At 35.8% G+C, this 12,813-nt stretch overlaps 1 protein-coding gene across 5 annotated transcripts in view; it reads left to right on the top strand.

The window, feature by feature from the left end:
- The window catches only part of PEAK1 (pseudopodium enriched atypical kinase 1), a 303,272-nt gene that overhangs the window by 60,989 nt on the left and 229,470 nt on the right, over window positions 1-12,813 (top strand). For 3 of the 5 annotated variants that reach the window (XM_063089092.1, XM_063089093.1, XM_063089091.1), the window contains exon 2: window positions 9,979-10,117. The exons of 1 other annotated variant lie outside the window; for it this stretch is intronic. The gene's annotated coding sequence lies outside the window, so the exon portion shown is untranslated. The remainder of the gene's footprint in view (window positions 1-9,978; window positions 10,118-12,813) is intronic. One more of the 5 variants, XM_063089095.1, reaches the window with a different exon arrangement.

Below are 12,813 nucleotides of genomic sequence, written 5' to 3'. Positions count from 1 at the left end.
ATGTTTTGTAATTTTTAGTGTATGTCTTACAGTTCTCTTTTTAAATTTATTCTGTGGATACTGAAATTCATGAATGCTCAAGTCCCATATATAAAATGACATAGTATTTGCATATAACCTATGTACATTTTCCTGTATACTTTAAATCATCTCAATTATTCATAATACCTAATATAATATAAATGCTATGTAAATAGTTGTTAGACTTTATTGTTTTTTAATTTGTATTTTTACATTGTTGTATTATTTATTTTCTTTTTGAATATTTTTGATCCATGGTTTGTTGAATCCATGGTTGCAGAACCTACGGATATAGAGGGTCAACCGTACTTTATTCTTTTTCATAGTATTATAAATGAAATTGTTTTCTTAATTTTATTTTTGTATTGTTCATTGTTACTGTATAGAAATACAATTGATTTTTGTATCAGGCAACCTTGCTGAACTCATTTATTAATTCTAATAGTTGTTAATAGATTACTTTGGTTTTTTATATGTCATCTGGGACTAGTGATGGTTTTACTTTTTCCTTTCTGATCTGGATGCCTTTTATGTTTTGTTTTTTTTTGTTTGTTTTTTGCCTAATGCCTTTGCTAAAACCATTAGTACAATGTTGAATAGAAATAATAAGAGTGGACATCCTTGTCTTATTACTGGTCTTAGGAGGAAAGCATTCAGTCTTTCAGCATTAAGTATGATGTTGTGGGCTTTTCTCAACTGTCCTTTATCAGGTTGAGGAAGTACCCTTTTATTCTTAGTTTGTTGAGTGTTTTTGTCATTAAAATGTATAAGATAACATTTATTGAGATCTATCTGTATATAGTTGGTCCTATACTGTTTTATATTTAGTATTTCACTTAATCTTCATTACTCTCCTGTGAGATAAGGACTGTTATTTTATTGTCAAGTAGAATAGGTAGAATCAGATTGTTTGGTTTCAAAACTGTGCCAACATTATCAATTAAACTCCCTGTACAAACCATGCTAATTTATATATGTGCCTTTGTACATGCTAGTTTCCTCCTCCCTTCTTTTCCCCATACAGAGTTGATCACAAGGCTACCACAGCACTATGTATTTCTTCACTGTGCTGTGACTGTTTGTACATATTTCTCTCATTTTAGAATCTGTGCTTCTTGAAGTCAGGGACTTTGTCATTTTCATCTTTGAATTCCCAGTGCTTAGTGGAGGGCCAGGAGAGAGAAGTATCACAGAAGCATAGGAATTAGAGAGTTTCAAGAAGGGTGGCAATGCTCAGTGGTATCAGATGCTGCGGAGATCAAGTAAAATAAGGTTTACAAAATGACTTGGTTTAGTCTTTTAGTGACCTTAGCAAGAGGGTTTGTTTTTTTAGTAGCAGTGGGGACAGGTGCCAGATTCTGACAGGTCGAACAATGAATGAGAGGTGAAAAAGACTTGTCAAGGAGTATAGACATCACTCTTGTTAGAAGTTCGGCTGTAAATGGAAAGAATATGTTTAGGGTTCTAGTTAGAGGAGAACATAGAGTACTTTTTAATATAGGAGAGGCTTGAACATGCATATTATGGAAGTGGTGGGGGGAAGAACCATTTAAGAGCAAGGTTGTGGAAGTAGAGAGGAATAACAGAGAACAGGCTCACTGCAGAGACGGGAGATTGCAAATAGAACATAAGATTTGCTTAGAGTGTCTTCTTTCTTCTGAGGGAAAGAGGTGCCTGTGGATGCAGCTAGAGATAAATTTATGGGTGTAAATTAGTAAATATAGGGAGTTTCTGTTTCCTCTGAAGTGGAAGGCAAGGTCCTTGGCTTGCCAGTGTTGTGAGAGCAGGCAACAGGACTGAGATAAGGGATTTGAGGGGAGTGATGAAGGTTTGGAATAACTACTGTGGGGCACGGGAGGGGTTGCTTATCAGAAATACAAAAGTTATTGAGGGCCTCTTCCTCTCCTCCTTTCATGTAAATTGATTGAAATAGAACAGGTACATGGTTAGAAATTCAGATAGTACAAAAGGATTTACAGTGAAAGGTAAGTCTCCCTTTCATTGTAGATCCCCTGTCCCTATTTTCAGAAGAGACTAACATAAGCAGTTTGTTTTTGCAAATATGCATATAAATACATATGGCATTTGTTTTAATCTGTAAGAATTTACTGTTTTACTTTTTTGCTTTTTTAACCTACTTTGGTGCTCTTTCCATATAAATAGGTCTACCTCATTCATGTTTACAGCTGCAGGATATTTTGTGTATGGATATAGTATAATTTATGTTACCAGCATTTAGGTGAGTTCCAATCTTTACTCCCGTAAAAGTCATAGTGAATAAATAAATTCTACCTTTTAAAATACAAAGTTAGGCTGGTCCAAAGGTAGTGAGTTATGTTAATTGATTGTTCACAGTCAGTTACTGATTAAACTCCTTGTTCTACTCTACCCCATTCTAACTACTACACTCGACTAATCTGTGTCTGTGTGTGTGTGTGTGTGTGTGTGTGTGTGTGTGTGTGTGTATTCCCTGAATTAATTGAAAGGAAGATGCAGATTTCATGACACACATCTCACCTGAATGCAGCTAGGTGTATTTCCTAAAAATAAGGGCATTCTCCTGTGTAATCACAATATCATTATTACATATAAGAAAATTAATAATAATTCCTTTGTATCATCTAATATCCTTGACTAATCTTAAAAAAATAAAAAATAAAAATACAAAGTCATTATATGTGAGAAATGCCCTCACCCGTCCAATGCCAAAGGATAGACACAGAGACACAAGGTACAGTGAAGCAAGACTTTAATAATGGCCTTGCAAGTCTGGGTGTCTGTGAATGGGACAGGCACATGGAAAAGGGCTGTAGCAAGCAATTTATTCCCTAGTGTGCAAGTCCCTTCCCCCACTTCCTCATTGGCTGAGTACTATGGGGTACACAATCTTCCCGAATGATGCCTAAAATTTATTACCACCTTGCAAGGAATTCCTTTGTATGGCGGCTCAGGACAAGCCCACGAAAAAGGCCCACTTAGGCTCTGTGAAAGGAGAAACACCAGGGAATGCAGAAAACAATGGGGGCTAGTAACTAATTACCATCTCATGGAGAGCTCTATCTGTTCAGAGACCCTGTGGGAATGGGCTGGACCATTCAGACAACTTTTGGGCTGGGCCTGAATCAGTTAAAACACCCTCAGATAAAGTCATTTCTGAAAATGAATCACTTAGATTATTTTCTTACATTATAGTACCTTAATTCTTTGCCTTAATTTTGGATTTATTCTGTATGCACACACTGAAAAACTATAATATGTATTTACTAAAACTGGGTTCTCTTTAAAACATAAAGACAACTTTAATATTTGAAAGTGATTCCCTTCGTCAACATGCTCAGTTTGTTCCTGGAATTAAATGATAAGAATTCTGTTTTTAGATCTTTGTTATTTTCAACAGTGCTGCCAAAAAACTTTCCTATACATGATTCTTGCCATACATGTGCAGGGATTCTCTTGGGTATATACCTATGAATATAATTGCTGGGTCACAGGGTAGTGAATATGAAATGTAAAGAGATAATACAAAGTTCATTTCCAAATGGGTCATACCATGTTACCCTCCTACCAACAATGTGTAAGTGATCCTATTGTTTTACAGTCTGTCCGATACTCAGTATTTTCAGACTTTTAAATTTTGCTAGCTGAATGATCAAAAATAGTATCTATTGTGCTCTTTCAAGAAAAATTTTAAAATTGATGTTTAATTTTCAATTTTACAATAAAATGCACAGATCTTAAATATACAGTTCACTAAGATTTGACAAATGCATATACTCATGTAATCTACTCCCCTGTAAAAATTTAAAACATTTTATTACCCTTTAAGTTTCCTCATACTCCTTCCTTGACATTCTTTCTCCTCACCAGAGGGAACTAACTATTCTGATTTCTATGACTTTTAAAATTGAGTTATTTGTTTACTTACTAAGAAGAGCTCTTATACATTTTGGATACAAGTCATGCATCAGATATATGTATTGTGAATATTTTCTCCTATTTCTATTAATGAATAGGCAAGATACACACTAGGAGAAAATATTCACAATACATATATCTGACACATGACTTTTATCTTTCTTCACGTTATCTTTTGATGAGCAGAAATTTAAAATTTTGATGCAATCCAATTTATTAGCTTTTTTCTTTAATGAGTTATTTTTTCTGAGTCCCGTTTAAGAATCCTTTACACCCTGGTTGCAAAGATAATCTCATGTCTTTTTCTAGAAGCTTTATTGTTTTAGCTTTTGTGTTTAGGTGTATAATCCATCTCACATTAATTCTCGTGTATGATGTGAGGTTAGAGTCAAAGTTCATATTTTTCCTATGCCCATCTAGTTGCTGCAGCGCCATTTGTTGAACTTGCGTTTCCTTATTAAATTGCTTTGGTGACTGTCAAAAATCAGTTGACAGTATGTGTGTGAGTCTGAGCTCTGTCTTCTGTTCCATTGATAAATTTTTTTCTTTTGCCAATACCATAAATCTTGATTATGGTAGCTTTACAACAAATTTTGAAGTCAGGTAGTATAAATTCTCTAATTTTGTTCTTTTTAAAGATTTGTTTTGGCTATTCCTTTGTGTTTTCATATAAATTTTAGAATCGACTTTTCCATATAAATTTTAGGATCAGCTTTTTATTTTCTACAAAAATCCTCTTACAATTTTGTTTGGTAGTGTGTTCAATCCATAGATCAATTTGAGGAGAGTAGACCTCTTAATCTGTGTTTTCTCTTAATCTCTGTGTAATTTCTCAGAGCCATATTTTTTTCGTTTTCAGTGTACAGGTCTTGTACTATGTTTTTTATTTTTATTTTTGATGCTGTTATAATGGCATTTTGAAAGTGTTTCATTTCCAATTGTTCATTAGTAGTATATAAAAATGGAATTGAATATTGTCTTTATCAGTTCTAGAGTTCTAATAGTTTTTTTCTTTGAAGGCTTTACTATGTACCTATGATGTGTGTGCAAATTAAGACAGTTTTACTTCTGTCAATTTGTATATATGATTTCTTTTCCTTGCTTCGTTCTACTGACTAGAACCCCCAGTATATATAAAAGTGATGAGAACAGACATCCTTGGCTTGTTCTGATTTTAGGGGGAAAGTTTTAAGTCTTTCATCATGGAACATGATGTTATCCTCAGGTTGAAGAAGCCCCTACTATTGCTTGTTTGTTGAGTGTTTTTTTCATCATAAACAGGTAATGTTGAAATCTAATTGTAATGTTAAAGGATATATATTTTTTTCTTTTTCTCTTGGTGTTTGGCTGGTATGAAGATCTGAACCTTTGACTTTGGTGTTACCAGCATCACACTGAGCTAACCAGCTAGGCCAAGGATAATTTTTAAAAACCCTGACCATATTTATTATGTAATATAGCCTATAACTTTATCTTATATACCCTTTGTTCAGCTAATGTTAACATCTTATATACCATGGAACATTTATCAAAACTAAGAAATACTCATTGGTACGATACTATAAATTATAGATCTTGTTTGGATTTCTCCAGTTTTTCCACTAATATCTCTTTTTTTTTGTTTGTTTCAGGATTCAATCCACAATTTCAAGGATAATTTTTAAGAGAGGGTATAATTATGACTTTCTTGCAAATATAAAATAAACACTTGTCAACTATTTTATTTAACTCATTAATTAGGAAACTGTTAAGAGATGTTAAAACCATTTCAAAAGAAAATTCAAAGAACTACTTATTTATATGCAGTAAAGGAGTGCTGAAATAAAGTTTTCAAATAGATGCAAAACTAGTTTGTCTACTGGGCAGTTATCAGTTGCATTCTACTTATTTGCTTTTCTGTAGATGAGAATAATTTGCTAGATGAGAATTTTGTAGATGAGAATAAAGATGATAATTTTATTATCAGCTTTCTACAACTTAAAAGAATTGAAAAATTGAAAGATGAAGATAGATAATAGATGCATGAGCTAGCTCCAGAGGACATTCACTGGTCTTTTTTTTTGTCCACTACAATGCCTTTCACTATTTTTCCTGACAAGTATGGTCTCGCTTTGAATTTCCCTGATGTCCAGTAATGTTGAACAGTTTAAACATTTGTTGGTTGTGTGTATGTGTTGTGTCATGGACTACCTCTTCATTGTCTTTTGCCCATTTTTCTGGAGTTTTATTTTTATTTTTTGGACATGTGTTATTGTTTTTTATAATAATGCATTGTAAATTTTACGTATTGTGAATACTTTCTCTCAGTTTATAAATTTTCATTTTCCTTAAGGTTTTTTTTAATGAGCAATGATTCTTAATTTGAATGTAGTCAAATTTATCTTGCCTTATTTAAGAAATCTTTTCTTACTCTAAGATCAAAAGATACTCATCTTTTCCACTGAATTTTTTAAAATTGATTTTTAACAATACAGTCCTTAATCCATCTCATATTGATTTTTTTACATAGTATGGTGTTAGAGACAAATTTCACTTTTTTAAAAACATGGATGTTATGGATTGAGATCATGAAGATGGGGCCCTGGTCCAGTAAGATTAGTGCCCTTTAAGAAAAGACATCAGAGTGCTTACTGTCCCTCTCACCTTGCAATGTGAGGACACAGTAAGGTGGCCATCTACAAGCCAGGAAGAGAGCCTACACCGGAACCTGACCGTGCTGTCACCCTTATCTTGTATTTCAAGCCTCCAGAAGTATAGGAAAATCTATTTCTGTGGTTTAAGCCACCCAGTCTATGGTATTTTGTTATGGTAGCCTGAGCAGATTATGTATCTTGATCTAGTTTATTCTTTGGTATGTACTTGATATTTTGCTCTGTGAGATACTGCTTGTGTGGATAGGATCAGGTCTATGTTTGTCCCATAGATATTAAAGACAAGAACTGGAGAGCCCCCAGGCATCAGAGTTGAGTCAGTCACTCCTCACTCCATACAACATAACCTTGGGTCACTTTTTTTTTTAAACCTGTTTTTCTTGACGAAGCTGCCTTAAGAAGAGGTACTCTTCAGCTCACTGCTGCTTAGTCCTTGGGTTTGTGTTGGAGGAGAGGGGGATGTGAAGCAGCAGCCAGGGAAGTTTAGTGTGTATCCAAATGTTTTTCTAAACTCCTGATTATTTTCCTGAGAACCTGAGACCAGATGTCTGAGTAATGCACATTTGGGGCTGGCACACAGGAGAAGCAAAACAGAACTTCGGTAGTTCTTTTTCTGGTTTGTTATTTCACAGTTTTGCCTGTCTCAGGCCAAAGCCACCATCCTACACATACCAGTTTAAAATGGGTCCTAGTCCTCCTGAGGGTTTCTCACAGTTCTCTGCACTTTCCATTTTCTCTCCAGGACTGCTACTCAGGGAGGAGGCCAGCAGTTTTTCTAATTCAGCGTCTTTGCAGGAATTGGAATTAGCATAAGTTTTTTCTCAACCTTGTTAGACTAACTTTATATAATTACAGGTAATTTTAATCTGGCCTCAAAAATGGGTGGGTTTAAGACTCTTCAGTCATCTGTAAGACTTCTTCCATGCCAGGGACTGTGTATAGGTGTGGACTGGCTGTAATAAAAGGTCCTATGGAATCTTTTTGACCTTCAAGTGGTGCTTCACTGAATATTCATCCAACCAGGGTTGGCTTTTTGGATAGGTGGAGCCAAAGGGTCTCTGACTTAAAGTGGTCCTTTTCTGTATGGTAATTGTTACTTTAAATTCTATCTCTGGACAGTCATTCTTGCCTCAAATGGCTCATGAATTTTTAAGTTTTATTGTATCTTTCATGTAAATTTGTAGTCTACTTATAAGCATATTAGTATTAAAATGTTTTAAATTACTTACATCAAGGAAACTTGCTTCTCCAGGAGAATGTACTATATCTATCCTGTTGTTTTGCTTACTGCTTTCCATATCTCTCTGCCCCTCCAAGGAATTAGTCTACCACACCGTGCTACCTTCCATTATAAATTCCTGTGTTGTGCTTATTTTCCTTCATTTGAGCCTGTGTGCTTCTAGAGGAGAGGCAGGTTCTGTTTCTCATTTATGTATGCATATCTCTGCACAGGGCCTACCAGATTTGCCACAGAGTGGGTGCTCTGTAATTATTGAATTAAATGAATACACAGAAAAGTATCTAGTATTCATAACAAGAGACAGTGCATTCCAGGCAGAGAGAAAAATGTATACTCTCAACTACCTTGGGTATAAGTCTTAAATTTTTTGGCATGGTTAGAATAAATGGTATGGGGGAGCAGTTTGTAGGGAAGGGCCAGATTACAAAGTACTTACTTGTAAGTTATGTCAAAGGGTTTTGATAGGAAACTATTGAAGGATTCTAAGCAGGAGATTAATATGTCTAGTATTTTATTTTAAGAAGATGGTTTGAGTAGTATGAAAGATATTTTGGAATGGAGAGACCATTTGGAAAGCTATGCAGCCCATACAGAAGATAACTTGAAGAGAGGTAGATTCCAGAGAGGTTTATCAGGTAGAATCTATAGAAAATGATGACTGATTAGATATTGGTAGGGGGAAGGGGAGGAGAATGAGGGAGAGAAATCAGGGAAGACTCTCATGTTGGACAATTAAATGGGTAGTGGTGGTATTTATTTCCAGTGCACGTTCAGGTGTAGAAGGAACTTGTGGAGTGGGAGATAAAATTTTGAAATATTTAGTTTGAGGTTTCTCTGAGATAGTCAAGGGGAGATGTGCAGATCTGTCTTTAGTTCTTAGAGGTAGGAGGGGCTTGAGAAAGATTTTGAGGTTAATAGATTTTAGGGAGTGACTAAAGCAAAAATTGCTCAGAATTGAGGACAAAATCCTTGGGGAATCTAGATTTAGTGGACAAGTGCAGAAAAAGGTACTAGGAAAAAGATCAAGAAGGAGAAACCAGGAGAGAAGCTGTTAACAAAGGATTTCACAGTAACACCCTTGGCTTCATCCGTATCTCAAGACTGGATTTTCCTTTCTGCATTCTGTATGTGATCTTTGTCCTCAGACCTTTTCTTTCTTTGAGTATTCTCTGCTGGCAGAGATTGTGGATGAGAAGCTTTATTTTTGAACCCAGTATTGCTCGCTCCTTTATATTTCCTCTAAATTCTGCTTGGAAATGAGTGCTTTCTTTAGCTCATCTCTATCTGCCCCTCATCTGTATCTACATACGTAGATAGTATGTATCTATACTATACATGTAAAATAAACTAGTTGACACTTTGGACATTCTGCTTGGAAATTACCTTAGCAAAACAGTTCATTACCAACATTTTCTATTTTTTATCTTACCACAGGCAACGGTTTTGCTAAATTTTTTCCTACTTCCTAACCAGGGCCTTCTTTCCTCCAACTCTCCTTTTACCCACTCTCCTAGGCCATTCCAGTATTTTCCTCAAGGCTCATCAGGCTTTTGCTAGTGAGATCTTCCAGGCCCTTCCAGCTTGTGCCTACCACTCACTTTTGAAACCACTGTCATGTCTTAGGTTTTTGTTGTGTCAGCACCCCAGTTTCATGTACCAAATTCTGTTCTGGCAGCTATGGCTTTGTGAACAAAACACTCCAAACCTAGTTCTTGAACCTGCATGGTTTTTCCTAACCTAGCCTTGGAAGTCAGTCAACATCACTTCCACCACATTTTGTAGGTTACAAGCAAGTTAAATTCCAGCCTGGATTTAAGAAGAAGGGAGTTAGACTCCACATGTTTATGGGGGAGTGGCAAATTCATATTACAGAAGAGCATGATGTGGGATGGGAGATATTTTTGCAGCATCTTTGGAAAAGAGTCTGCCACATATGATCAAAATAAAATACATAGGTTTACAAAGTAAACCAATGATATTAAAATATTGTTATCAAACTAATTGTGATAAAGTACTGTGTGCTTATTTAACATCATACAGAGCAAGTTATAGTGGCAGGCGTAATAACTATAGTAATTTAGAAGTTGGAGAAAATAAAGAAATATTTTATTTTCCCATCCAAGTTCATGGATCTCCAAATTCTATCCACAGATCCAATGGCCTGTAGATTAGGAACCCTTGGATTAATGTGATGGTGTTAGCAGAAGTCATATTGCTGTGGACTGGAGAGTAAATTTGCCTGAGGAAGAGGAGAGTGAAAAGGCAGAGGCTAAAGGGAGGACACCGTAAGGTAAGTTACATATACTAGCATTTATTTACCTTTTAAGCTAAGAGTTTCATTGTGTTTTAGGTAGAGACTTAAATGTGTTTATGTAGTGACAGAAAGATGCCAGTGAAGAGAGAAAGTTGAATGTACTGTACAGGAAAGGTAAAGGGTATTTTGAAAGGTTTCTGAGAAGGCAGGAAAGGGTGTGGCCTGGAGGTCAGGTGAAAGCATTAGTCTCAGACAGGAGGAAAGGTGTAATGGACATTTGTGGGTACTGTTTATCAAGTCACATGACATTCTAAGAAAAATATAAGTATAATAAATTTCAAAACAGGAGGAAGGCCAGGGCATGCCTCAGGGAACATTATAGCAGAGTCTTGGATAATATGAGAATGTTGGGAAAGGGCTAGGGTGGGGAGGAAAAGAGAGTGCAATGGAGACATAAAAGTAATTGATAATGTAAGTTATTGGATGCAGAAGACAAACTTTGCCTGGTTTACAGTTTGTTTTTTTTTAAATGTCTTCCTTGGGCTAGCAATTCTCCTTACCATGGATATGGGTATATGGTTGATACTTATAATGTCTTTGCCACAAAATACTGTAAAAGCTGAGGAACTTCTCTTTCATAGTTATTTGGGGTTGATATTGAAAAGTAGTGCATGTGTTTGCTGTTTCTATGCTTATAGCTGGACAGAAATCAGCCTCAGAGGGTCCATGGTTTTCTTTGTCACTAGCCAACAGATGCTTTCTATAGTGGTTTGCTCACTGAGTCTTTATTTAATGTGAGGGTAATGCATCTCTGTATGCTAATGGGGAGAGCAGTACAGTACAGTAGCTCATTTGTGTATAACAAATATCTGCCTTTAGTCTAAACATTGATCCTTCACTAAATGATTTTTTTTAAAAACCAGGCTGTTATCAACACCCGATTGGCAAATCTATCTTCAGATTGCTTTGACTTTCTAGTAAGTTGATCCTGACTTTCACATGTCTATCTTACAAGGAAAATATTCTTTGTCAAAGAATTACTTCAAATTTTCTTGAAGCATTAAATTTTTTAAAAATTCAGGTCAGTTCTATATATCATAAACAACCTTAGGTTTCTGGGCACAATATTCAATTATACATGAGTATGGTATGAAATTGCTAATTCTCAATTAAAAAATGTATACATTTATACATGTATAAATATATACATATTTAAAAAAATTTTAAATATACATACTTTTAAGTGTGGCAGAATGTCCAAGCTTTCTCCGTAGTTTCCATCCTCTCTCAACAGCGGCCCCTTATTTCCCCTTCAGGCCTAGCAGTGCACACACCTACTTGAGGACTTGTCCTGGGTGTAGGGCCATTTGAGCATTTCAGTTCTGGGGTTCCAGGTAGGTAGAAAGTGGTCTCTGGAGGTGACACCCAGTAAGGCACTTTCCTTTTGGCCCTCTGTACTGCTTACTGCTTGGGGAGAGATGTGGCCACAGGAGGGCCAAATCCAATTGTTTTGACCTAAGATACAAATGATTTTAAGAATCTTTTAATGCTTGATTCCTCCAGACTTTATTCTTCCCAGTCTATTCTTTTGTTGTATGGCCAGAAAGATTTCTCTAAAACTCAAACTGTTATCACATCCCTGCTCAGAACCTTATAGTGCCTCACATTTTCCAAACTCCCTAACATGGTCAGTTGAAGATCCTTTTTGCCCTGTTCTGTTCACTGCTCACTGTTTCACCCTTACTTATTATCAAGTTCTGTTGTTGCCATGCCAAGCAAGTACACTTTTCTACTTATACAACTGTGCACAGGCTGTGGGTCTGTCATACCTCTTCTCCTTCTGAACAACCTCTGGTGTATCTACCAAACTCCTACTTACCCTTTAATACTCAGTCAAAATATTAGGTAGTCCAACAAGCTTTTCTTCACCTCCCCAGGAAGAATTAAGTCCTTTCCCTTGTATGATTCCATTATGATTTGTACACATCTCCATCATGGTACTTCTCTCATGTAATGTTTGCAATGCTTTCCACCTCCAAAGGTTCAGCATGGTATTTCCGATACCAATAATGCCTGGCACAAATAAGTGCTTAATGGATGTGTTTTGAATGAAGAGTGTAATTAATGAAGTTCTATAATTGTGAATTGCTCTGATAAAAGACCATGTTTGTAGTAAATTCCTGTATATTCAATGTGATTGAGGAATGGAGTATTCCAGTACATGATATGCTGCATAACAGCCAAGTACAAATTATCAGTTTTTGATAATCTGAATACAAAACAAAATGGGTTGTACAGAATATATCTGTCTTTACTAATCCATAAGTTGCTTCAGCGTGATCACTCTGAATTCCATGGCTCATTTAGAGCAATGGCTAAGGAAGCTGTAGGGGATTGAGTGTTATCTATATTGGTGCTTTGTCATAATTTGGGCCTTGTTTCTTTAGTTGAATCTCTAACACACTTATGTAATTACCATTTTGCCCAGCTAAAGAGTGAATTATAAATTTAATACTGGCTTAAAGAGATTCACAATTGTATTATTAATTTTTTCAAATATAGTTTAGAGAATTCTTAGAAGACAGACCGGCAACAACATATCTTAAGGTGTATGCACTATCTCAATTCACCAGAAAGCTTGCTGCATTCAGGCCATGCCCTGCTTAATAACACTTGTTGAGCCCACATGAAGTCTTACCAACTGAGCTAAGCGGTTAATTTGACAGTACTCT

Source organism: Cynocephalus volans, chromosome 3 (genome assembly GCF_027409185.1).
Source record: "Cynocephalus volans isolate mCynVol1 chromosome 3, mCynVol1.pri, whole genome shotgun sequence".
NCBI lineage: Eukaryota > Metazoa > Chordata > Mammalia > Dermoptera > Cynocephalidae > Cynocephalus > Cynocephalus volans.
This window is presented reverse-complemented; position numbering and strand designations above follow the sequence as displayed.